This window comes from Palaemon carinicauda, chromosome 4 (assembly GCF_036898095.1).
Source record: "Palaemon carinicauda isolate YSFRI2023 chromosome 4, ASM3689809v2, whole genome shotgun sequence".
Classification (NCBI taxonomy): domain Eukaryota; kingdom Metazoa; phylum Arthropoda; class Malacostraca; order Decapoda; family Palaemonidae; genus Palaemon; species Palaemon carinicauda.
In genome coordinates, this window is record NC_090728.1 from 38,040,654 (window position 1) to 38,068,493 (window position 27,840).

Consider the following 27,840-nt stretch of genomic DNA (forward strand, 5'->3'; position numbering starts at 1 on the left):
CATAGACTGATCATATACACATATGACCAGCGCCCAAGCCCCCTCACCACTCAAGGTAGCACCAAGGAGGACCAAGTAATGGCTGCTGATGACTCAGCAGATAGACCCGTAGACTCCCCCCAAACCCCCATCACAAGGATGGTGAGATGGCAGCGGGGAGTCTGAGCGGGACTCGAACCCCAGTCTGGCGTTCACCAGCCAAGGACGTTACCACATCGGCCACCACAACCCTATAAAGTTTTTTATGATATTGTCTAACTTATTCCTGAACTCGTTTACCGGTTATTGTCTACTACATCCGCTGGAAGTCTGTTCCATGTATTTGCTAATTTTTGTGTTAGGAAATTACCGAATTGAGTGGTGGTGTATCTTTTCAATTCCAGTTTGTATCCGTTACCTCTGGACTGATTCGTGCTAAACGGGAATAGATTTTTGTAATCTACACTTGTTATTCCTTTAAGAATTTCGAATGCCTCTATCAACTGGCTCCCTTAATCGTTGAGTTTGTAGAAGTTAAGACGTCCCAATATTCTTCTAAATATATACATATATATATATGTATATATATATATATATATATATGTGTGTGTGTGTGTGTGTGTGTATAAATATATATCTTTACATATAAAATATATACATATATATATAATTATATATATATATATATATATATATAGAGAGAGAGAGAGAGAGAGAGAGAGAGAGAGAGAGAGAGAGAGAGAGAGAGAGAGAGAGAGAGAGAATGAGAGAGAGAGAGATAATTTAAATTTCTCAAGACTCATAAGTTTCTTCAAGATAGATTTAGAGAGCTTGCTATTATTCTGCTCGTAAATTTACTTGACAAGATTATTATAGAGCCCACCAATTATAAGCATACAAACAAACGCATTCATTTATATCAATATGAAAGTAGTAAAAAGTATCAAGAAAATTTCTTGCATAATATATAAATCTTCGTGACAAATAAATACTGATTATAACAAAGTTAGCAAGACGGCAAATTAACAAGAAACTGGAACAACTGTCCTTAACAAAGTGACTAGTACAAATTTTCAATACGTTTTGACCTTCGGAAAAAAAGTACCATGTGATCGTAAATTCAAGTCTCGGTTTTAATGTCCTAATTTAAGAATATTAATGACTTTTCAGCAAAAATAATTGTTATAGATTATTTAGAAAACTCACAAGTTTTGCCCCGTATACAATTTGCTTAGTTTTTTTTTTTTTTTTTTTTTTTTTTCCGGAAATCAGGTAAAAACTCGTCTACAGTCCGTCCCTTTACATGGCAGCTGCGCCGCCATTGATGCGACGGATAAACTTGTAATTAATATCTAAACAGGTATGTATTTTGATTTACCTCAATTAAAATATCCTAAAAAAATCTTTATAAGTTTTTAGAAAAGGATAGTGAACTGAATCTGTATGAATACTGTGTTGTTTTAATGCAAAAACACACTAAAACCAAGAGACGAATTTACGGACACTCTGTAGCAGGGTTGCCAGTTTGACCTTTTTTCAGGCCAAAAAAACCTCAAAATTTGTCCTTTTTTTTAAATTGGTTGGCCTCAAGTAATATGAAAAAAGGGCGGGCCTTAAATACTATATATTTGGGGTTGGCCTTTTAAAGCATCTGCTGATTAGAAGTTGGCCTTTTCTCATTTAGAACACCTGGCAACCTTGCCCTGTAGTTAGATTCATAGCATGATCAGAGGTCTGCTTAAAATTAGAGAACCTTTTAACTCTCTCAAGAAAAGAAAAAAGTAAAGAAACCGATGACCTGAGACTGAAAGAAAACCGTCCGGAAAAGTTTCGACCTGGGAACGGAAACCGTTTCTTTAGAATCTGTTTCTTTAGTGTCTCCCGAGGTACATTAAGGCACTCGAACTTGATCTTAATGAGTGATCAACAAATCTGTAGATCACTTACTATCATCAATCATGACAACCATGTGTTAGAAACATTAATTCTCCATTTCTCCGAAATTTATAATTTTAGGAAATTGCGTAGTTTTCTTTCATTTTAACTGCAGACTATACTGAAATATTTTGTACAGAAAATTGTACGAGATGCGTCCTTTAGTTCAAATGATCTGGAATGTCTTGGAGAATAGGGAAAATGGATCAAATTTACTCGGAAAAACTGATCTCAAGTCCTGTCATAAACGTTTGCACAAGCAGCTAAACATAGAGCATTATGATCTCAACATAAACAAAAAATAACTCAAAATAAAAATTACGTTTAACCAGCTGAGGAAATATTGATCAAAGCAAAATGATTAGATGATCAAGTTCAAATAAATGTCACAACACCAAAATAATAATGAAATACATAATCAGGTCCCGATATGAATATGCTAAAAGCATTAATAAGAAAAATAAATATGAAAAAAAAGTAAATCCTAAAGAAAATTAGGTTAACCGTTGAGATACTACCGCTAGAGAGTTATTGGGTCCTTTGACTGGCCAGATATTACTACATTGGATCTCTCTCTCTCTCTCTCTCTCTCTCTCTCTCTCTCTCTCTCTCTCATTTTGTATTTGATTACACATATACCGAATAGTCAGGTCTATTCTTACCATATTCTCCTCTGTCCTCATACACCCGACAACACTAAGATTACTAAACAATTCTTCTTCGCTCAAGGGGTTAACTACTGCAATGTAAATTTTCAATGGCTACTCTGCTCTTGATAAGGGTAGAAGAGACTCTTTAGCTATGGTAAGCAGCTCTTCTACGACCACTCTAAAATCAAACCATTGTTCTCTGGTCTTGGGTAGTGCCATAGTCTCTGTACCATGGACATCCACTTTCTTGGATTAGAATTCTCTTGCTTGAGGGTACACTCGAGCACACCATTCTATCTTATGTTTTATAGTTTATACGTGAATGATCTAATTTAATGTTGTCACTGGTCTTGCAGTATCTTATTTGATTGTTTATTCTTCTCTTGTAGTTTAATTATTTCCTTGTTTCCTTTCCTCACTGGGCCGTTTTTCCCCGTTGAAGCCCTTGGGCTTATAGCATCTTGTTTTTCCAACTAGGGTCGTAGCCTAGTTTGTAATAATAATAATAATAATAATAATAATAATAATAATAATAATAATCATAATAATAATAATACACAGCTAAGGTTTAAAGAATTTACTGCAAATAAATGTACTCTTCTAAGTTACCCACTATTATTACTATTATCAAATCAAGATACAAGCCTAGTTGGGAGAGCAGGATACTATTAGTACAGGCGCTCCAACCGAGAACAATAGCTGAGTGAGGAAAGAATATGAAAAATTAAATAAACTAAAAGAACAGGAATGAACAATTAAAATAGAATATTTAAAAAACAGTAACATTGAAATAGATCTTTCACAGATAAACTATAAAAAGAGACATGTCAAACTGTTCAACATAAAAACATTCACTGCAAGTTCAAACTTCAAAGGGATGCAAATAAATTCATTAAGACAAAATTGGAGGGGCAGTGGACTGAATACCCCATCCTGCCAATAAAGACGAATGCAGCATAACATTTCACCTAATTTTCAATAGTTTTTCGTAGTTTTCCCAATTTCAATAATAAGACTCTTCAAAAACCTTTAAAAAGAAAGAAGAGAATAGCTTTAGAAATTTAGATGAATTCTATTGTTTCCCTGGCCGAAGGTCGATGATATATGCAAATCTGGCAATAAGTATTTTGAAAAAAATCGTAACTTCTACACCGAAAACTTTTAAATATTACATTATAAAATCTTCGGTTGAGCAATCTTGCAATGCAATTTGAAATTTCACTGTGCTTTTTTTTTATTTGTTTAAAATCCTGGTTATTCACCTCCCCTATATAATAAAGAGCAAGTCTCTCTCTCTCTCTCTCTCTCTCTCTCTCTATATATATATATATACATATATATATATATATATATATATCTTTCAGGTCACGGCCCCCGGGAGGGGGGGAGGGGGGAGAGGGAGTAGTCATACCCTGGTGATAGGTGGTTACGAGTGCGGGTATGTACATATACAGTAAATCTAAATATTTAGCCGGCATTTTCGACGAGTTCCGTACAGTAGTATATATACAGTATTTCTCTCTGGTCGGGCCGAGAGAGTACTTGAACGTGGGCCTAGTTGAATCTACCAATTCCATTTGACATTTGAAATGAAATTCTAATAAAGCCACAGGAGAGAAGAAATCAGTGACTCGCCAAAGCTCTCGAAAATTAATAGGTTTAATATCAAGCTTAATTATTCGCTTGTAACAAAGATGAATAATGCAATATGAGCAAAGGGGCTTCGCAGCTCGCCTGATGAATCTTCTCTTTAGATATATGAAGCGACTAACGTTCTGGAAGTTTTACGAAGCAAGGGTATTCCAAGGTTGTGTTGTTTAATTATGGAGCCACCTTCTTATGGGGATATAATTATACATGAATATATATATATATATATTATATATATATATATATATATATGTATATATATACATATATATATATACATATATGAATAAATATATATATATATGAATATATATATATATATATGAATATATATATATATATGTATATATACATATATATATAATATATATATGTGTGTGTGTGTATATATATATATGCATATATATAATATATATATGTGTGTGTATATATATATGCATATATATATATATATATATATATTTATGAATAAATATATATGTATATATATTTATTTATATATATATATATATAAATATATATAAATATATATACACATAGACATACATATATATATATATATATATATGTATATATATATATATATATATGTATATATATATGCATATATATATATAATATATATATATATATGCATATATATATAATATATATATATATATATATATATCCAAACCACTGATTATACTTACATCCATGCATCAACCGTAAAAAACATTGAGAGAGGGAAATCTACCTAAAGCTGTGAGTATCATTACTTTGTCAAATTAGGAAAAGAGAAAAACAAGCGAAATGAAATACAATATAACCCTGTGGCAATCTAGACTGAATTACGCAACACATCAATCCTTGCCATTTTCATCATCCACTTATTGGTAGCGAGGTAAATCACTCCCGAGCAATACTGATAAAAGGAAATGACAATATCTCACAGCACTAAAACATCGATCAATCAACACTAAAAAAAAAGTGTTCAGTGCAAACTTGATTGCATCAAACTAAATATTTATTATAACAATTCATGTATAACAAAACAAGGTTATATTTCCATGAAATCAGTTATATTTTATAATGGAAGAATAGAACTTTCTTTGAACCATCGCAAAGATATTCAAAGCATAATTTAGAGCTACAGGAAGGTGATAAAACAAAATATCAATGTTTAAGAGCCTGTTATTAACGGGTACTGGTTAGCCATCACGAAAGCAGTGACATGGGATTTATCAATATTTCCAGTCTGACTCCTCCGCGTTTAGATAATCCCAAACGGGATATACAAAGGCTCACAAATACCTTTCAACACTGGAGGCTCAAAACGTAAGCAGCTTAACGAAAAATTCCAAATTCAAAAGTCAGTTTAGGGGAAGAGAAAAAGTACAGTTTGATGCTTTAATATCTTTATGTATTTATAGTTCAAAATTAGAAGGCGACAACTAAGCAATGAAGGGGATGACATTTTTCATATTATAGCTTGCATTAAATTAACCTAGAGGAATTTGAATTTATTGCTTTTTTCACCTATTAACTTACTATTTAATGTATTTATATTCGATGTTATGAAAAAAAAAATATCTACAAAGGCTATATCCTAAAATAAAAATAAAAATCTAATAAAGAGACATGAAAGGATTAAAGAATCATGTCAGTGATTGACATGCAGACACACAGAAGGCCAGGCAAAAAGGATGATATCTGTTCATGCACATTTCTCCATGATGGTCTACTTTCTATCAAGTTTAATCATCCCCATCCTACTTCGTTAAAGTAGTTAGAACAGTGGTTCCCAAACTGGGGGGCGTGAGGACGATACAAGGGGGGGGGGGGGGGGGGTGAAGTCATCTGCTCGAAATTACTTGTTTAATAGAATAATAAAATCATTAAAAGAACAAATATCTGTCATTACATACATGCATCCATCTCACTAAATTTGACCAGAAATTATGCCTTAGTCTCATAAGTATTTCCAAATATTATATGCCATGTTTTCAAAGTATCTATTCTTAAAATTGCAACACAATTTTGCCAATTTGCTAATGTTCAAACTTTTTTTCGCTCACTTTGAACCAAATGTTTCGTTTTTAGTTACTGGAATGTACTATTATTTGTTTGAGTGGCTTTCATTATTAAAATGTAATACAAACAGAAATCTGTTTTTCCGTACAATGCTAAGAAATAAATGTAAGAATCATTTCATATAATAAAAAGAGAGGAGTCTACTGGAAGCAAAAAGGGGGCGTCAGGTAAGATAGTTTGGGAACCACTGAGAACGTAAAATTGACAGAAAAAAAAAAACCAACGGACAAACGGATGATATAATCACAGACTTCCATCACTTTCCATATGGAATTTAAGATAAACAAAAATTTTTCTTAAAGACCTGGCAGAGGAGCAAAAGTTTTTAAACAATTTTATTCATCCTTACAAATGAGTAATTATACAGTAATAGTATAGTCAATGACATTCTTTAGCTAAGATTCTATCTTATAATCTGCTAATAGATTCTACTGATACTTCGTTTTTTATCCAGACCTACGCTAAACTAGATTATTTTATTTTTCTTCCAGAGCTATCTTAATGTTAGCTTTATATATCAGAGCAACTTACTTGTCATTTCGACGATGCATCTGAATAGGGCCACCAGTCAGCTACGTCACCTTTATTATTGAAACTATCTTATGAGTATACATAACTTATAAGAAATGTATGATTTATGGAGAAAAAATGTCAATATTTTACTAGATAAAAAAAAAATCAACTATTCAAACAACTGAACAAATGAAGTAAGGAAACTCATAGATCGTACTTCCCCAAGAAGACACAAAATGGTGTACACTTGACTGAGATGGTTTGCAAATTTTCTTAGAATTTTGCTCGGTGTCTTGTGACGTCTGAGTACTGAGACGAATCAACTCTTAGTTAAATACATTACTCCATACATAATTTCCTAGCATGTGTCACGTGCGATTTTAAGATAAATTCATTCAATATACAAACTACTCCGTTTAAGCTTAAGGTTTTATCTTCATAATATATAACGAATCAAAACATATGCTATCTAAATTTCCTTGTCTCTACATATTACAGTAAACTGTTAAAAATTGACATTAAAAAACGGTAAAAATCCTGGAGCAAATGTTGCCAGGCATTTACCGTTTTAAAAATGGATATATTGAAATAAGACTGATATTTCGGTCACCAATCCGTAAAAGATAATAACAAAGTTGGGTAAAAATTACGGTTGCCTGTATTTTACTGATATCCGGCTCAGAACGATATATTTTTACGGAGAATTTCCAATTAAAATTACGGTTTTTTTTTTTTTAACAGTGTACTACCTATCAAATCCTTATTTACTATTTTATAAAATATGTCTCTACAATTCAATAGTAACAAAATAATCTAATGAGAGAGAGAGAGAGAGAGAGAGAGAGAGAGAGAGAGAGAGAGAGGAGAGTGAGAGAGAGAGAGAGAGAGAGAGAATTTTAAATTAGACAACAATAATTACATGCAATATGACCTTAATTAACGCTATATACTCATAGAAAGTTATCATCGATAACTGCCAATCTTCGTAATCTCAGCAGGTAGACAAAACTTTAATTTCTTGGACCTCTTTGAAAAGCTAACCGCTAATCTACACAAACACAACAAGAAACTTTGAAAGAGGTCAATGGGGAACTTTGCATTTAGCTGATCCAATCTTAGAATTATGCACCTGACAGTGGTGGATCATAGCCAGGGTGGAAAGGATATGGTTAGAACGTACTATTATGCACCATACAGTGGTGGATCATAGCCAGGGTGGAAAGGATATGGTTAGAACGTACTATTATGAACCTTACAGTGGTGGATCATAGCCAGGGTGGAAAGGATATGGTTAGAACGTACTATTATGCACCTGACAGTGGTGGATCATAGCCAGGGTGGAAAGGATATGGTTAGGACGTACTATTATACACCTGACAGTGGTGGATCATAGCCAGGGTGGAAAGGATATGGTTAGAACGTACTATTATGCACCATACAGTGGTGGATCATAGCCAGGGTGGAAAGGATAGGGTTAGAACGTACTATTATGCACCTGACAGTGGTGGATCATAGCCAGGGTGGAAAGGATAGGGTTAGGACGTACTATTATGCACCTGACAGTGGTGGATCATAGCCAGGGTGGAAAGGATAGGGTTAGGACGTACTATTATGCACCTGACAGTGGTGGATCATAGCCAGGGTGGAAAGGATAGGGTTAGGACGTACTATTATGCACCTGACAGTGGTGGATCATAGCCAGGGTGGAAAGGATAGGGTTAGGACGTACTATTATGCACCTGACAGTGGTGGATCATAGCCAGGGTGGAAAGGATAGGGTTAGGACGTACTATTATGCACCTGACAGTGGTGGATCATAGCCAGGGTGGAAAGGATATGGTTAGGACATACTATTATGCACCTGACAGTGGTGGATCATACCCAGGGTGGAAAGGATATGGTTAGGACATACAGTATTATTATTATTATTATTATGGTGGAAAGGATATGGTTAGGACATACAGTATTATTATTATTATTATTATTATTATTATTATTATTATTATTACTACTACTACTTGCTAAGCTACAACCTTAGTTGGAAAAGCAAGAAGCTATAAGCCCAGGGGCCCCAACACAGAAAACAGCCCAGTGAGGAAAGGAAACAAGGAAAAATAATATTTTTTAAGAATAACATTTAAATAAATATTTCCTATATAAACTATGAAAACTTTAACAAAACAAAAGGAAGAGAAACGAGATAGAATAGTGTGGCCGAGTATACCCTCAAGCAAGAGGTAAGGCGTAAAAGTGAATTAACAGCATGAATGGTTATTATTATTATTATTATTATTATTATTATTATTATTATTATTATTATTATTATCTAAATTCTTCACTCAAAATGAATGTATATCATCATTATTATTCATCTCAATGTTCTTCGTGTCATAGTTATTTTGTTTGGACCCGAGATTTTCGTTTACAAATTTTCGAAATTAAGAAACCAATTGGAATGTGTCGTAAAAACGAAACTTCTAATGAACCTAAATTAGTACAGCCCTCCCCATTTAATATGAACAACCCCCAACCCAAGTGAAATTTACATGGCTATCTCAACAACACTATCTTATAGATTTGTTTTGAAATGTCTGTAACACACATCTCACGTTGTGTTAAAATGTCTGTAGCACACATCTCACGTTGTGTTAAAATGTCCTGGTTCTCGGGAATTTCATGTTTAAAGGTTTAGAGGCCACTCGTGAATGGCAGGGGCAAGGGACAGTGACAGTGCACTATCAAACAGGACAATGTCCTGGAGACTGACCGTGTATCAAATAATATCATAATGAATATCTAGTGGTGAAAAAGAGCAGTTCTACCTAAAACATGGTAACATTTTCTTACATCTAGGAATAATTTTTAAGCATTTTTTCAACATACAATTTAGAAATTCTCAGAACTGTGTCAGCTGTTCTAAATTGCTTTCTAGTGGTTAATATATTCTTATCACTTTTAGTTTCATCACGATAATAGCGGTAATTGTTGTAAGTTCAGTATTTGCGGTATCGACGGTAGTTTGGGTTAGATTAATAACAATTCAACACATAAACACCGACAGAATTACTATTGCAGTTCGGCAGACCTTACGTGCATCGACTGAGGGAGAAAGCAGGAGCGTCACCAATCATCGTGATAAGAGAGAGAGAGAGAGAGAGAGAGAGAGAGAGAGAGAGTATGTGTTAGTTGAGTAAACCAGAATTATTTGAAATACGTAACATGTCGTCGACTAAAAACACAGAGAGAGAGAGAGAGAGAGAGAGAGAGAGAGAGAGAGAGAGAGTATGTGTTACTTGAGTAAACCAGAATTATTTGAAATACGTAACATGTCGTCGACAATCCCCCCTTCTCTCTCTCTCTCTCTCTCTCTCTCTCTCTCTCTCTCTCTCTCTCTTAGAACTGTAAATCTTTACCATAGAATTCCTGATTTTAATAAGAAATTTGACTGTCTGCTTTGTACATTTGGCGTTTCTCATGAGGAACACACGTACACACGCATGCAGAGATAAAAATGTTGAAATATATATCATATGGTGTACATTCATCATTCACCGAAGGCTGCCTGCAAGATCATACATGCTGTGACGGTAACACAAAAGACAAAATAACACTAGTGACAGTAATTTAATCGATACAATTGATGTCTTTCTTAACGATAAAATTAATCTAAAAAGAACGAAAAAGATGAAAAGGGAGGATAGGAAGAGGAGAAATTCCTGATTAAAAATTAAGGAAATATCTTGGAGAGAGAGAGAGAGAGAGAGAGAGAGAGAGAGAGAGAGAGAGAGAGTGTGGTGGTATTGAGGGTTTTACCCAAAAATAAATCGTAGAAAAAGTCAATCCCAAGAGTCATTCTTATGCAAACAGCATCAGACAAGAGAAAAAAAAATTCCCCCGGAGAAGAAATCCAATAAATGCATTCTTTTTTATATGCAGAAAACCATTACCATAAAGGTCCTTTGTCCGCTGTACCTTACTTCCTACCACATTTCTTTACCATATTTACACGAACTCAAAGCTTTTCTATATTGCATACTTGCATCAAATAAATGCATTTTTGAATTCATCATATTTTCCCAAACTTATTTATGACCCTGAGTCTAATTCAGCCTAAAGATGAAAGCTGGATGAATATTTTGGAAGAATACATCTTTGATGGCGTAGATTCTGACTTTCATATGGGTTTAAGGCAAATGAAAGATTTCATGTATGTAGGCTGTCTTACCGGAACCTCAAAATTATATCAAAATATTATTCTACAACTTATTATACAGCCTGAGAGAGAGAGAGAGAGAGAGAGAGAGAGAGAGAGAGAGAGAGAGAGAGAATTTCCTCCCTGGAAACATTCAACTCATCAGAGATTCCATAAATCATCAACAAGCAAATTGACGACTATCAAGTATCTTGAGCTTATGCCTGGATAATGAAAAATACTTATTAGCTGGAAACTATATCATAAAGATTTCAGAATGGTGTCATAAAGACAAGACATGCAAGGTACAAAATATAACGTCATAAATTATAGCACTTTAAGGGTGGTAAATACTTGAATTTATGGATATTTTACGAGATTATTAAAATCTGTCGATATATATATCAACTTCATAAACGAGGTCACAGTAGGGGAGTACATCCCCCTTCACTCCAATTATATCTTTATAAATCTCACCTTGAAAATGAGAGAGAGAGAGAGAGAGAGAGAGAGAGAGAGAGAGAGAGAGAGAATGTTGGAGAACGGTACTTCTGAATCCATGGGATTTTCTGTATGCAAATGAAAGAAATCCGAAGATACAAATGTAATATGTATGTATGTATCTGTCTATATATATATACATATATATATATATATATATATATATATAACGGATTTTGAGCGAAGCGAAAAATCTATTTTTGGGTGAGATAGCCATGTCGTCCTGATGGAAGTTCCTATAGGGTAGCTTCCTAGGGTATATTACAACTACGGCGATATTCCCAGAGAATTTACCTTAAGGTACCAGAATTCTAACTCCTGGAGCGAGTATCCCTCGTGAAAGGGATATCGCGACATATCAGAGGACGTATTCTAGACACGTCACATGGCAATCTACGACCTGAACAGAGATTCGTCTCGTAGGAGGGAGATTGACGAGATACGAATTCGGGAAAGAAAAAGGGGAGCCGCTCCCAAGGCTTCCCTATCCCCCGATTCGTATGCGTGCCTGGCGCCAATCCTGGCGCCATCTGTATTCCTTGTAGCGTACACGAGGTGCTACAGATACTGTATGTAGGGAGGGGTCCTACAGCCCTTTCTTAGAAAGGCAAGGGCGGGTCCATCAGGACGACATGGCTATCTCACCCAAAAAATAGATTTTTCGCTTCGCTCAAAATCCGTTTTTTGGGCTCAAGCCATGTCGTCCTGATGGAAGTGTACCAGAGCATTACTGTATCTGTGGATTCTCAGAACGTGCCGTACTCCCCGGAGATATTTATTCCCGGTCGACTAGACCTAGAGACCTAAGATGTTACCGTTATACATCTTTTCAACTAACTATAAACTATGTTAGAGCTTCCTGCCCCCTACAGGGAAGAGTCCTACTAGACTCTGGAAAGTCTCGAAGAGTACATATATCTATGTATGAATACCAGGCAAGCTAATATAGTGGTCTCGCCCTATATTAAGTAAAGCATAGTTTGTATAGAACCACTGCGTCAATATATTGACCAGTAATCCGAACAATACTTGTATTGGACAAAGGTTTATATCCGCATAGGAAGAAACTAATAAAAACCGCCCTCGTCCCTTTATGGGACGGAGTCCTCCCATTAGGGGACTTACATAAACCAATGCAACATAGCTTGCAAAACAGAACAATTCTATCAGAATTATCCCAGATAAGATACATAGAATTAAAATGCTCAATTATACCAATAAATTGACACAGGTGAAAGAGACGCAAGGTTCTCAAGAACAAGTTTATTGACAGATAATAAACAGACAGGTTAACAACAAATATATATATTTATATAAAAGAGGGTAACCCAAAACTTTAAGCATAAGTATGATAGTAAACAGAACTTGTTTATCTGAAAGAAAAACCATTAAACACCACTTAATGAGATACCAAGGTATCAAGTCATAAAAAATCTGTATTACAAATCAATCACATTAGCGTTAGAAACGCTTGGCACACATGTCTGAACTTATGCAAGGTTCACCTTTGAAAGAAGGAACAGTCTATATGGGCACTTGGTGCCCTTATTTAGTTTGTAGTACAGTATGTACCTACACACTCACCCTGGACTTAATCGTCCCAATTAAGACCACTGTTCCTCGCAGAGTTAAACAGTAGGGTTAACTACACGACCCACTGCTACCACAGATCTCTTAAGTTCCTCTACTTGCTTCGCATAGTGGCGAAAGAACACCCTGGAAGACTTCCAGCCCGTGTATGAACGGAGATGTTCAAAATCCATACAATTAAAGAAATTTAGGGATGAGGCAACTTTCCTCGGATCGTGACCTGCGGGTGTACTGTCAGGATCCGCTCTGCGAATAAAATATGTCATTTTCGCTCTGAGTTGATTCAGAGATAAATTTGAGCCTGATGTTTCTCCCCTGAATAGTTGACTACCCTTGAAGTCTGAAGTTCTACGAAGATAGACCTTTAGGCATTCTACTGGACATAGAGATGCATCTTCTTTCAGAGGGCAGATTCTCCAGGGACCCCACCTGTTGGTGGGTAACTCATTCTTGGCGAGAAACGTAGGATCCGGAAACAGGTTCAGCTCCCCCCCATCCAGGAACTGAACACGACCTGCCTCTCTCGAGAGGGCTACGATCTCACTAACCCTGGCCCCGGACGCGAGTGCAAATAGGAAAATAACTTTTTGCGTCAAATCCTTTAACGCACATTCTTCATTGCTCAACAAGGAGGCGAAATGAAGAACTTTGTCTAAAGACCATGAGATGGCTTTGGAGGTGCTGAAGGTCTGAGCCTAGCGCAGGCTTTCGGAACTTTATTAAAGATCTCGTTACCTAGGTCGATCTGGAAGGCAAATAAAATGGGTCTCATCAAAGCCGATTTACACACTGAAATCGTGTTAGCTGCCAATCCTTGGTCATGGAGGTGGATGAAGAAAGATAAGCAGAAATCTGTTGAGATCTCCTGCGGATTCTTTGCCTTTACAAAGGCCACCCATTTTCTCCAAGATGACTCATATTGCCTTCTAGTCGATTTGCACTTGTATTCCTCTAGGAAGTCTATGCTGGCTTTCGAAATCCCGAAGCGCTTTCTCACCGCTAGGGCGAGAAAATCATGAGCTGCAGGGTCTGGGTTTTCTGTAATGAAGCGCAGACAGTCGACTTCTGGACTCGCTGGGTCAGAACTGGATGTGGTAGCGGCACGAACTTCATCTGTAGTTCCAACGCCAAGGGGAACCACATACTGTTCGCCCACTTGTGGGCCACTATTGCCGCTACCCCCTTGAAGGATCTCAGTTTGTTGAGGACCCTCAACAGAAGGTTGTGAGGAGGGAACAGATAAATCCTGGACCATCTGTTCCAGTCGAGGGACATTGCGTCCACTGCTTCCGCTAAGGGGTCCTCGTACGGGGACACGTACAGGGGCAACTTCTTGTTGTCTTTCGTCGCAAAGAGGTCTATTTGCAGTTCTGGGACTTGATTCAGAATGAAGGAAAATGATCCTGCGTCTAAGGACCATTCCGACTCTATCGGTGTGAACCTGGATAGAGCGTCCGCTGTCACATTGCGGACTCCTTGAAGGTGAACTGCCGACAGGTACCACTTCTTCTTTTCCGCCAATCGGAAAATGGCTAACATCACTTGGTTGAGAGGTGGTGACCTCGACCCTTGTCGATTCAAGCATCTCACAACCACCTCGCTGTCTGTCACCAATCTTATGTGGATCGAGTGACGCGGGGAGACTTTCTTTAAGGTAAGGAGCACTGCCATAGCTTCTAGAAAGTTTATATGAAAGGTCCTGAATAGCTTGGACCAAGTCCCCTGGACTTTTTTCCGATGAGAGTGACCTCCCCATCCCTCCTTTGAGGCGTCTGAGTGAATCGTCATCGACGGGGGAGGTGGCTGAAGAAGAACCGACTTCTTTAGATGTCTGGCTTGGGACCAAGGTCTGAGAAGAGTACGTAGCCGAGGCGGCACTGGTCTTCTCAGGTCTCTTCGCGCGTTTGATGCATACCTTCTCCAAACTCCGGTTGCATCCTTTAGCTGTGCTCTTAGCACTGGGTCTGTCACTGAAGCAAACTGGAGAGAGCCTAGTACCCTCTCCTGTTCGCGTCTTGATATCCTTTCGGAATCTAGAAGTCTCTTGACAGAGCCCGCTATCTCCTTCCTTTTCTTCATTGGGATGGAGAAACTGTGTGACAAAAGGTCCCAGTGGATTCCCAGCCACTGGAACTTTTGGGATGGAGAAAGTCGAGACTTTTTCTTGTTGATCTTGAAGCCTAGGTACTCTAGGAACTGGATCACCTGACTGGAAGCTTGCAAGCATTCGGTCTCGGATGCTGCCCACACCAGCCAGTCGTCCAGGTAGGCTACTACCTGAATTCCCTTTAGGCGTAATTGTTTGAGAGCTGCGCTCGCAAGCTTCGTGAAAATCCTTGGGGCTATGTTTAGCCCGAATGGCATGGCTCTGAAGGCGTACAGTTTTCGTTGTAGCCTGAACCCTAGGTAGGGGGAGAGTCGACGGCTGATTGGAATGTGCCAATAGGCGTCTGACAAGTCTATAGAGACTGAGTATGCCCTCTTGGGCAGTAAGGTCCTTATGTGTTGCAGTGTTAGCATCTTGAATTTGCAATTCACTATGAACTTGTTGAGTGGTGACAAGTCCAGAATGACTCTGAGCTTTTCCGAGTCTTTCTTGGGAACACAAAACAGCCTCCCTTGGAATTTGATGGACTTCACCTTTCGGATCACATTTTTCTCCAACAGTTCTTGAACGTACTCCTCCAAAATGGGGGTGGAGTGTTGGAAAAACCGAAGGCATGGGGGTGTAGTGCTGTACCAGCTCCAACCCAGTCCATTCTTGAGTAGGCTTTGGGCCCAGGGATTGAAGGTCCAGCGATCCCAAAATTTCATCAGTCTCCCTCCTACCGGTATCATTTCACTTGGACTGCCGTCCTGAGGTCTTGCCTCCCTGACCACGACCACCTCTGAATCCCCTTCCCCTTGAGGGGCGCCTAGACGAGCCTCTGGCTGCTCCTCTAGGTTTTGCACGAAAGGAAGAAGACTGTCCTTCGAACGTTGGGGCGAATGTGGTTGACTGACCTGGCACAGCCTGGGGTACCCACTGAAAGGCAGTCGGGGTTTGTGCCACCATCTGGGGCACTGGAGGCAAAGGCAATTGCAGTTGCTGTTGCTGTCTATAAGGCTTGGCTGGCCGAAATGGTAGCCTAGTCTTCATATTCTTCCTCTTTGGTTGAGGACCCTCATCCGGGGAAGATTTTCTTTTGATAGCCAGGCCCCACTTCTGGAGAAGGTTTCTATTCTCCACGGCGGCCTTATCAACAACCTCTTTGACCACATCGGTAGGGAAAAGGTCTTTTCCCCAAATGTTGGAGGAGATTAACTTCCTTGGCTCGTGTCTCACCGAAGCCCCGGTGAACACGAACTCCCTGCAAGCTCTCCTTGCCTTGACGAAGCTATAAAGGTCCTTCGTCACTGTGGCTAGGTGAGACTTAGCCACTACCATGAACATTTCATGGACCTTGGGGTCACTTGCCATCGTCTCGAGAGTAGTCTGATGAGACATTGAGGCAGCCAGTCTTTCTTTTGTCTCGAACTCTCTTCGTAAAAGAGATTCGGACAGCTTGGGGAGGTCCTCGCCGAATTGCCGTCCGGCAATATCAGCCTCCAACTTTCCCACTGAGAATGTCAGATGGACATCCTTCCAGTCTTTGTGGTCCATAGGTAGAGCCAGCGACAAGGGTTTACACTCCTCCAGGGAGGGGCAAGGCTTGCCGGCCTCGACTGCCTTTAGGACAGCCGCAAACCCTTTCTGTAAAAAGGGGAAGGCTCTATCAGGAGAGGACACAAACGAAGGGAGCTTCTTGCTCAATGCAGCTACCTTCGAATTCGAGAAGCCCCTCTCTTTCATCGAGGATGAAAGTAGGGCTTGAGCCTTAGCGTGGTCCATAATAATGACCTCCTTCGGCTCTGTCTCCTCCCTTGAAGCTGGTTCTTTTCTCAGCCGGACATAGCAGTCCGGATATGATGCCTTGCTGGGCCAGAATTCTACCTCCTCTAGAGGAACTGAACCCAGCTTATCCGAGATGACGATCTTTCCAGTCGTCATCGGCATGTGCTCAGCATACCTCCATGGGTTAGCATCTGAGCATATGGGAAGGTCTTTCACATTGAGCCTTTTCCGGGGCCCATGTGATTCTGCCAGGGACTGCATACGCAGTTCCATTGCAGCCGCCTTCTCCTGATTCTCCTTCTGCATTTGTTGGATCATTCCAACAATCGAAGAGAGGGCCTGTCCCAGTTCTACTGGGAGGCCAGCTGATGTTGAGGGGATAGGCTCCGGCATCTGAACCGGAGTAGCCGACACCTCGTCGACCTCATCCTCTACGACATCCGGGGTTTGAACTTGATCCTGACCTTCTGCCAGGAGGTCTTCTTCCAAACGTTCGTCCAGGTCAGACATCCTGTCACACAACTGGATGTCTTGCATCGCATCTGCGACTTCCTCGTCCACCTGGACTTGATCTTGAAGGATCTCCTCTTGAGGCTGGGGAATCACTGCCTCAGCTGATGCCTGGGGAAAAAGATACGCCCTCATCTTCTCACTTGGAAGATAAGGGCCAGAGGTGTTCTTCTTGAAGCCCCTTACCCAAGTACGAAGCTTTTCCCTAGCTATATCCCTTGATTCCGCCGTTCTAGGGGAATCAAAAGCCTCAGTAATCAGGTTAGTGCATACAGTACATACCTGAGGGTCCCAATACTGGAGATCATCCTTGGAGACAGCGCATGCTGCGTGTCTCCTACAACACTCATGTCCGCAGAGGTTCTTGCTGCGGACATTGCAGAAAACATTTCCGCACTCCATGAGTATCAAGTGAACTATGTATCACTGGATATGCATAGTATAGCATAACAATTCATAAAGGAAAGACACACACTTGTGTTTCCCTCACAACCCATTGTTGCAGCCTTCCAGATAATAAAATCAAAATGGTTTATCTCTACTAGAGTAACCAATGCAAGGTTTCCAGAGGAAACAGGTGGAGCTCACACCTAGGCAATGATTTTAAAATCCTGGATAATAGACGGGGAAGAACTCTGCTTCCTGTCTGAGGGCAACAGCAAAGGGCTGTGCAAGAAAACACAATAGTGTTAGAAGATACAGTGCTGTACCTAAACTTTTACTATAGTTTTCTTCTTACTGTATATGCTATACAGAAGAATACTAGTACAGTATAGGAGGATGTGTGCCGGCCTGCCTTTGCCGGCCGGCACACATCACAATTAGCTTTAAAGTATACTACTTAACAGCTATAGGGCGGCAGCCCTCTGGTTCAAATGCCTGTGCCGGCGGCAGCAGCTGCCGGCCAGCAACAGCCAGTGTTGGCCGGCAATGATTGCCGGCCAGCAACTACACAAGGTAGTACCCAGCTGCCGGCCACACTCTTGGTGACCGGCAGACAAGGACTGACATAAGCCGGCCGGCAAAGGTACAAGACCGATGCCAGCCGGCAGCAAAAGAACCAGAAGACTACACCTGCCCGGCTGCCGGCCTCATAGGCCGGCAGCCGGGACAGGTACAGCACTAGAAGAAAATAGAATGGATGCCGGGATAAGAGTGTACACAACCCCCCTAAGCCCGGCAACCGAAAGAGTGCATATAAGGAAGGGGAGAAACTTAATTCAGGCTTCCTTGACCAATGCCGTCCGGCTCTGCCGGCAGGCATGGATGAGGGACCAAGAGAGGTCCGGGCAGCACTCGAAAACATAAGACCCTTGCCGTCCAGCATCTCTGCCGGCCGGCAATGGGCTTAGTCAATTCCACATCCCAACCTATACTAGGTCCAGAAGTAGAATGACATACAGTACAGTAATACCCCTGCCGGCCAGCTCTGCCGGCCGGCAAGGTACAGTACAGTAATGGCTAGGCCATTACGGAGATAGAGGGGGAAGGGACAAGAGGGTCCTGCCAACCTTGCTTTAGTGACAGATCACCCGCAGCCAAGAACTTTGTCTTAGCCTAAGGGAGATCTAAGGGAAGGGCCAGCACAGTAGTATAATACCTGCCAGCTTCCAGAGCACCAAAGCAAGGAAGGCGTTGCTACTCCCAAGGGAAGATTTTATCCTCCCCGAGAACAGCAACAGGACTTAGTCTGGTCGATCACACAAGAAGGAATCATAACTACAGAAACCTTCGATAGTGACCTAAGGGAGCTAAGCTCCCTTTGTAAGTGTTAGGTCAGCGAGGGAGACTCTGCCCCAAGCCAGACAACACGGACTCAGACTAAAAACTCTGTTGTTCTGTCCCTCTTTGAACCAGACTCTGCTGGAACAGGAAGGTACAGTAACACCCTAGTATAGTTTTATCGAAAATAAATTCGGAAAAAACCACTTAGGGATAAGCCCAAGGCTTAAACAGAGGGAAAGGGATTGCATACCTTCTCCGAAGAAAAGAAAGCAACCGGGGAGTATAATAAAGTATACTAAGGCTCCATAAGCAATTAGCCTAGGCACCAAGAGAATCGATTACCTAATTCACCGAAACTCTCACGTATACAATCTTGGAAATATTCCACACAGTCTAAAATGTATAAAATATAGCCTAAAGCTTCAATAAATTTTTAATTACACTCGGAAAAACCAAAATCATGCATTAAGTACTAGGACCAAACGACTAGGCTACATGGCCTAGCGTAGGCCAGAATGGCGAATACTTCGCCAAATAATACTAAGCACGAAAGGAAATCCTATGTAAAGCTAAATAGCTAAAATTTATTAAGCAAAACAACCAGGAATGTCACTCTGACTAACTAATTTATACCTAGCGAGTGACAGTGTCCAGGACACCTCTGGTAGGCTACGGCTCTTGTATCAAAGATTAATCCTATTAATCACTCAAAATTTACCAAGAGCCTACATTTATACATAACAGACACTATACTCAACTTATCCGAGGTCAACGAAGACGAAGAAGCCATGAAAAGCTGAATAAATCCAAGATTTGCGAGAAAAACAGGAAAAAACACCGAGTTGTTAAGCTACGCAAAAAGGAATACAGATGGCGCCAGGATTGGCGCCAGGCACGCATACGAATCGGGGGATAGGGAAGCCTTGGGAGCGGCTCCCCTTTTTCTTTCCCGAATTCGTATCTCGTCAATCTCCCTCCTACGAGACGAATCTCTGTTCAGGTCGTAGATTGCCATGTGACGTGTCTAGAATACGTCCTCTGATATGTTGCGATATCCCTTTCACGAGGGATACTCGCTCCAGGAGTTAGAATTCTGGTACCTTAAGGTAAATTCTCTGGGAATATCGCCGTAGTTGTAATATACCCTAGGAAGCTACCCTATAGGAACTTCCATCAGGACGACATGGCTTGAGCCCAAAAATATATATATATATACACACACATATACTGTATATTTATTATATAAACACATACAAATATATCTATCTATCTATCTATATATATATATATATATATATATATACACACATACGTAATACCGGTATATACACACACATCTGCCCTATACAATAAAGACCAAGTTTGTGTACACACACACACACACACACACACACACACACATATATATATATATATATATATATCAATTTATTTATTGATTTCCGGTCCCGCTCAACTCTCGTAGTTCCTGGAGTAGGGTGGAGAGGCAGACGCCATTCCCTGGTAAGAGGGGCTGCTTGTGCATGTGTGTGCATATTTATCTCAATATTTAGCCGTTATTTTTGACGGGTCGCGTACACTATCTATCTACATATATAATACATATAAACACGTATATATACATACATATACACATATATATATACATACATATACATACATATATATATATATATATATATATATATACATATTTATATATATGTATGTATATATACACACACACACACATATATATATATATATATATATATATATATATATATACACACACACATATATATATATATACACACACATATATATATATATATATATATATATATATATATATATATATATATATATATATATATGTGTGTGTGTGTGTGTGTGTGTGTGTGTTGATGTGGGTTTGTGCGTATGAGAGAATGCGCGGATGTGTATGATTCAAAATTAGTTTCTATGTAATTTTTCTTGCATAAAATCCATAGACAAGGATTTACTAAATAGATAAGATGACTAATGTTGAATAAATAATTTACCTAAAAAAATATGTTTACAAACATATCTTCCAATTTGCCCACCTATACATTTTTTCACAATACGTTATTCCTTTACAGTTTACTACAAAAGGTTACCCATAAAAGTTTGATGTTTTCAAGTGATGACAATATTTCGAAGCAAATGCGAGTCCTGGTGTGGACCTCAGTACTCTGATGAACTTATCGAAACTAAAAGATGGTCTATAGAGTAATACATCTAAACATTGTTAAATCATACTAAGAATAATATGAATACAGTTGGTACTCACCCTAACGGTAAAATATGGAACAATAATTATTTACTCTCTCACAAACATACAAAACAAAATACGTGTTCTACTAAAGTCTAAGAATTATGAATGGTTTACCTTTTTTCTAATAGAGTTAGTTGCTAGTCCTCTTACCTGAAAAATAAAAGAATAAAAAGAACATTAGTATCAGTGCAATGATCATATTCATTATTATTATTATTATTATTATTATTATTATTATTATTATTATTATTATTATTATTATTATTATGAAGGCATCCATCAGGGAGGTCATAAATGTCTGTTAAAAAGTATATTATTATTATTATTATTATTATTATTATTATTATTATTATTATTATTAGCCAAGCTACAACCCTAGTTGGAAAAGCAAGATGCTATAAGCCCAAGGGCTCCAATAGGAAAAAATAGCCCAATGAGGAAAGGAAATAAGGAAATAAATAAATGATGAGAATAAATGAACAATATATCATTCTAAAAACAGTAACAACGTCAAAACAGATATGTCATATATAAACTATAAAAAGACTTAAATCAGCCTGGTCAACAGAGGATGATTAATCAAACAAATAGGCAATCGCTTACTATACCAAAAAAAGCATAATAACAATATCGTTAAACACTTAAAATCAGTGGTTAGCCTTTCAAGTTGTTCTTGTAACCTTACGTCAACTAGGCAACAGTGATATTATCCTTACCAAAACCGTTATGGTAATCATGACCTTATACTATCCCGATTAGTTGTCGTCATCATTACTATAACTACTGATACTTCTAGTGATCTGTTATTATTCTAGGTAGTAGGTTGGCTAGGGCACCAGCCACCCGTTGAGATATTACCACTAGAGAGTTATGGGGACCTTTGACTGGCCAGACAGTACTACATTGGATCCTTCTCTCTGGTTACGGTTCATTTTCCCCTTTGCCTACACATACACGGAATAGTCTGGCCTATTATTTACAGATTCTCCTCTTCCTCATACACCTGACAACACTAAGATTACCATACAATTCTTCTTCACCTAAGGGATTAACTACTGCACTGTAATTGTTCATTGGCTACTTTCCTCTTGGTAAGGGTAGAAGAGACCCTTTAGCTATGGTAAGCAGCTCTTCTAGGAGAAGGGCACTCCAAAATCAAACCATTGTTCTCTAGTCTTGGGTAGTGCCATAGCCTCTGTACCATGGTCTTCCACTATCTTGGGTTCGAGTTCTCTTGCTTGAGGGTACACTCGGGCATGCTATTCTATCTAATTTCTCTCTTTCTTGTTTTGTTGAAGTTTTTATAGTTATATATGAAATATTTATTTTAATGTTGTTGCTATTATTGAAATATTTCAATTTTCCTTTTTTCCTTTCCTCACTGAGCTATTTTCCCTGTTGGGGCCCCTGGGCTTATAGCATCCTGCTTTACCAACTAGGGTTATAGCTTAGCAAGTAATGATAATAATAATAATAATAATAATAATAATGTCATCTTTATAACTATTTCCATAAGCCGTAAGTTCGTATTGGAAGCTGTCCTTCTCACTGGTTTTTAAATCATATAATCAATTTTAAATGTTTCGTTTTGTTTTTTATTTTAAGTTATTTATTCCTTATTAATCATACTCCCGTCGGCATTGATGTCAAGATGCCAGATAACTGCCAAGCATCCATTCATTTTCGGAGATATCTCAGATGAAATGATAATCAAGACAAGGTGGACATATATTAGCTCTTCGACTGCAGTAGATATGTTGTTTAAGATGTTGCTCCCTACTGTACAATTCCATCCTACCTCCATCGTACTGAATGCTCGTTCTTGACATAGATAGCTATACGAATAAGCGACATGGTCTCGCTGCAAATTGTTCAATCAGCATTTACATGTTTCGCTCCTTCATCTCGACGTGCTGTTGGAAACTCGGAAAGAACTAGAGGGGCACTTAGTAGAGCGCAGACCTCCGTCGCAGCAGATTATTTTTCGACCATTTCCTCAACCTGGACCTTGACCTTTTACATTAACATGTATTAATTGTAGTGGATTTTCATACACTCAAATATGAACCAAATTTGAAGTCTCTGTGACAACGATGTCCAAACTTATGGCTGATTACGTGAATTGGAAATTTTTCCTTGACCGTGACCTTGACCTTCAAAATCTAATCACTTATAGCTTTTTACATAACAGTTAATCCCTGCAAGTTTCATTACTCTACGAATAAAATTTTGGCCAGGAAGCTGTTCACAAACAAACACAGAAACGGGCGAAAACATAACCACCTTTCAACTTCGTTGGCGGAGGTAATAAATCTTTAATGTTCACAAAACCATTTTCATGACGTAATAAAATCAAAGACAACATGGTGAAATGTAATGAAAATATGGTGAAAAATTTACCTCATTTATTTAGTTTACAGGAATATATAAATAAGCAATCAGAAAACTTCTTTATATCCTAACATTGAAACTGTTTTTACACCGAGCAACCAAAGAAATATCTTGCAGAGTAAGGAACGCAAATGACAGTTAAAAAGATAAATACTTATCGAAGAATTTTTGCACGACAGCAATGAAGCTGGAATATATTGTAAATTTGCACTAAATTCGTTAAATAGCCACCAAAATACTGTAATATATCTAAACTGAAAGAACAATTAAACTTCTCTAAAATAACAGTATCACACATTTTCCTTATGTTTCAATGTACAATAGCTTGCATAGCATAATAGCATTATACTATAGTACAGTTTATTTTTGTCCAATTACAATTAAGGGGTCTTATTTCTGTAACTTTGCTTTCTTATATTGCAATAAAGTACAATGGCACGGAAATCAGATTCCTAGCATAATAAAAATAATTCTACAAAAGTCCACAGAAATGAGAAATATAGCAGAGGTTAAACGGTTTGAAAAGAGATAAGTGTGTTTTAGTTTTATGCCTAATATCTGGATACATGCATATATACACAGGTATACACTGAAATGGCTCGTATAAAAGTAATGTCTAAATCATTAGCGGCATTTGCATACGAACAATGGCATTTTCCATTGGGACCAGCCCATCCATCGAAGTCAGTTAGTATTTACATATACCTTTGCGTTTTTCATAACAGAACTTTCTACCCATTACTATTTGTTTTTATCAGATGTGAGATGGGATAATTCACATCTGGTAATCTATACTCTCCTCGCCTCGCACACACCGTAATTATACAAAGTCCTTCTAACATACAGAAGGAAATATCACCATCTTCCTAATACGTGTCTCCTATCCTGCCTAATACATATTTAAAGATAGTCCCCTGATACACGTGTTGATCACGGTTGCCTTTATTATGTATTCTGTTTACCACAAAGGATAACACTCATCTTCATTTCTGTTCTGTCCACTTTCATCTTGAGCATTACTTTTCGACTTTTTTTTTTTGTCCTATCATAAATAATCTTTGATAATTCATTCATCATCTAAACTCTACATACAACTAATAAGGGAACTCATACATACATACACACATACACAAAACACACATACACACACCATCTAACGCACAAATATATATATATATATATATATATATATATATATATATATATATATATATATATATATATATATAACATAAAAATTAGTTCTCAGATGCAATTCACCACAGGGAAATGAAAAGATACAATGAGTCCTCAATAGTCTCGCATTTTACATCTTCAAAAGAACTGATTTATTGTGAATGACTTTTAAATATGGCCCAGTGAAAGTACGGAGTTTCTGCTTTGGATCAGTGTTACACATCACACCTTAAAAAGACATCAGTAAAAAGTCAACTAAAAGGTTTCTGCCGCCGCAAATCCTTATTTGACAAATCTGCCATGCGGCAAGCTATCAGAGTCCAAGTTAGCCTGTGAATTATATTAAATGTACAATTCAAACTACATATAGCAACTATTAAGAAGCTTTAAACGGCCTCATTGGTAACGGTGAACTGCTATTATATAGATATATATATATATCTATATATATATATATATATATATATATATACGTATATATATATATATATATATATATATATATATATATATATATATATACTGTATATATAATATATACATGTGTGTGTGTCTAAAGGCTTCAAAGGCCGCTCATGAATGGCAGAGGCAAGGGATAGTGACATTGCCATATCAAGCACGGCAATGCCCTAATGACTGACCATATATACATATGTGATCAGCGCCCAAGACCCCTCTCCACAGAAGCAAGGACCAAGCAATGGCTGCTGATGACTCAGCAGATAGACCCAAAGGCTCCCCCCAACACCCCATCCTCAGCTTACAAGGATGGTGAGGTTGCAGTAACCAAAGGAACTGACGAGTTTGAGCGGTACTCGAACACCACACCAGTCAGGGACGTTACCGCATCGACCACTACATTATATACCTATATAACTTACTTTTGAAAGCGAAGGAATACGTAGTGTTAGTAAGTAAAGGATCATAAGAAAAGAACTAAATTGTATAAATCAGTTGGTTTCGTCTAATTTAGTTTCAGGCATCTTCAAAAGGACATATCTATGATAGAAGTAATTTTAGTTATATAGTCCAAGGGTACTATTTGAACAAAAATATATATAATCAGAAAAGAAGGAAAACAACATAATCTCCTATGAGCAGGAGGAGCGTAAACCTCATTTGCAATCGAGGCTGAGTTTCAACTAAAGAATCCAGACTTTGGTTTTATGTAAACACCCTTAAGCCAAAGCACCAGCGCCCCTCAAAATCTATATCCTTTACATATTTCCGTGGATCTGGAAAATGGTAGTATCCTTCCTTTTTGGATTGCCGAATACACAGGAGAGGGGAATTTTTAAGTTTAGAGGCCACTGCATTGTTAAAAATATAAACATACATAAAGATAATTTTCTCATGCAGACCTTTCTATACCCACTATGGAGTTCTTTCTAAGCCTTCACAGTAAAGAATTACACACATGTTTGAGAGAACCCTATAACGAAGAATAATACGAGGAGATTGCCAATTAGGTGAGCCTTCATTATGTATGAAAAATTACCCTTTAAGCAGCAGGAGGGCGGAGATCATTCAACAATGTGTGACGCCCTGCTAAGCAATTTCCAGGGTATAATTTATAGCAAACAATTTTTATTTTTTTTTTTTTTTTTGGAGGAGGGCGTATGAAGGCAAGGACTGTATCACTTCATTAATATAAGCTACAAGAAAGGCTTTCATTATCCTCGTCTAAAGCGTAATCTACAAAAATACACTGCATGGATTGCTTCATAAAACACTCGATGATGGAATGTGGGTCGCCTTAATTTTCACCAGTGATTACAAAGCACTCGACAAAACCTTGCAGATCGCAATGATGATTACCACTTTACGCATTTGTTCAAAGCAAGCGTTTAACAGTATTTAAACATTTATCGTAGTTTATCCAGAACGGAAATATTCCCTTCAACCTAATTTTCATAATGCAATTAATAAGATGGTTATAACAGCCATGATGTTAAACAACTATAAATATTTGTAGAAATGTTTGGTTATATTTTTCGCATCAGCAAATTTTTTTTTTTTTACTATACGCATTTCCCATCTGGGGGCAACGGGAAAGCGCAGACAACTGGTTTCTTAGGTATTATCTGGGGTCAGATTGTCTGTACCCAGAGCATTTTCTTGAACTTTTCAGACTATTGGTGGTAAGCCAAGAGCAATTCACATACCTGCCAAACGTGCGTCAAGCACTGCATCTCAATCACAACTGCTCCTTCCAAACTAATTAAATATTGATATTCTTTGTTGGGAAGGTAAAAATGCAGAAAACTATTTCTATACGTTATTCCTTTAAAGTCGTTTAAGCAAATTTTACTGTAGTTTGCTATTCACATATACCATTTTTTTTTTTTAAATAAACAACAGTATTTACACGAAACTTTTCTTTGAGTTTCTAATAGAAATTGAAATGTTAAAAAATAAGCACAGAAAATTTTGCTTTGCTTCAAATAAGAAAGTAGAGAAAAAATGCAGTAAAAAAATGAAAGAATAAAATATACATCATGTATGTAAAATATATAGTTACTGCATTAATCGTCCTTTCTTTTCTTCTCTTTGAGACAAGCTAATCTATTCGGTAGCTTTGGTATGTTGCAAGCAAGACAGATATGCTCATCATTTACACTCATGTTCACTTCCCAAAATTTACAGACGAACAAAAACTCTTTCTATTTCTCTTATACACTCGTCCTTCCTCTCTCTTATTTACATAAGAACTATTTTTTTTTTTTGCATGCAATACAAAGCCTTTACAAGCCTTCCTGTGTAGATTTTGATAAGAGACAATATCAATGGTTTCAAACCTTTC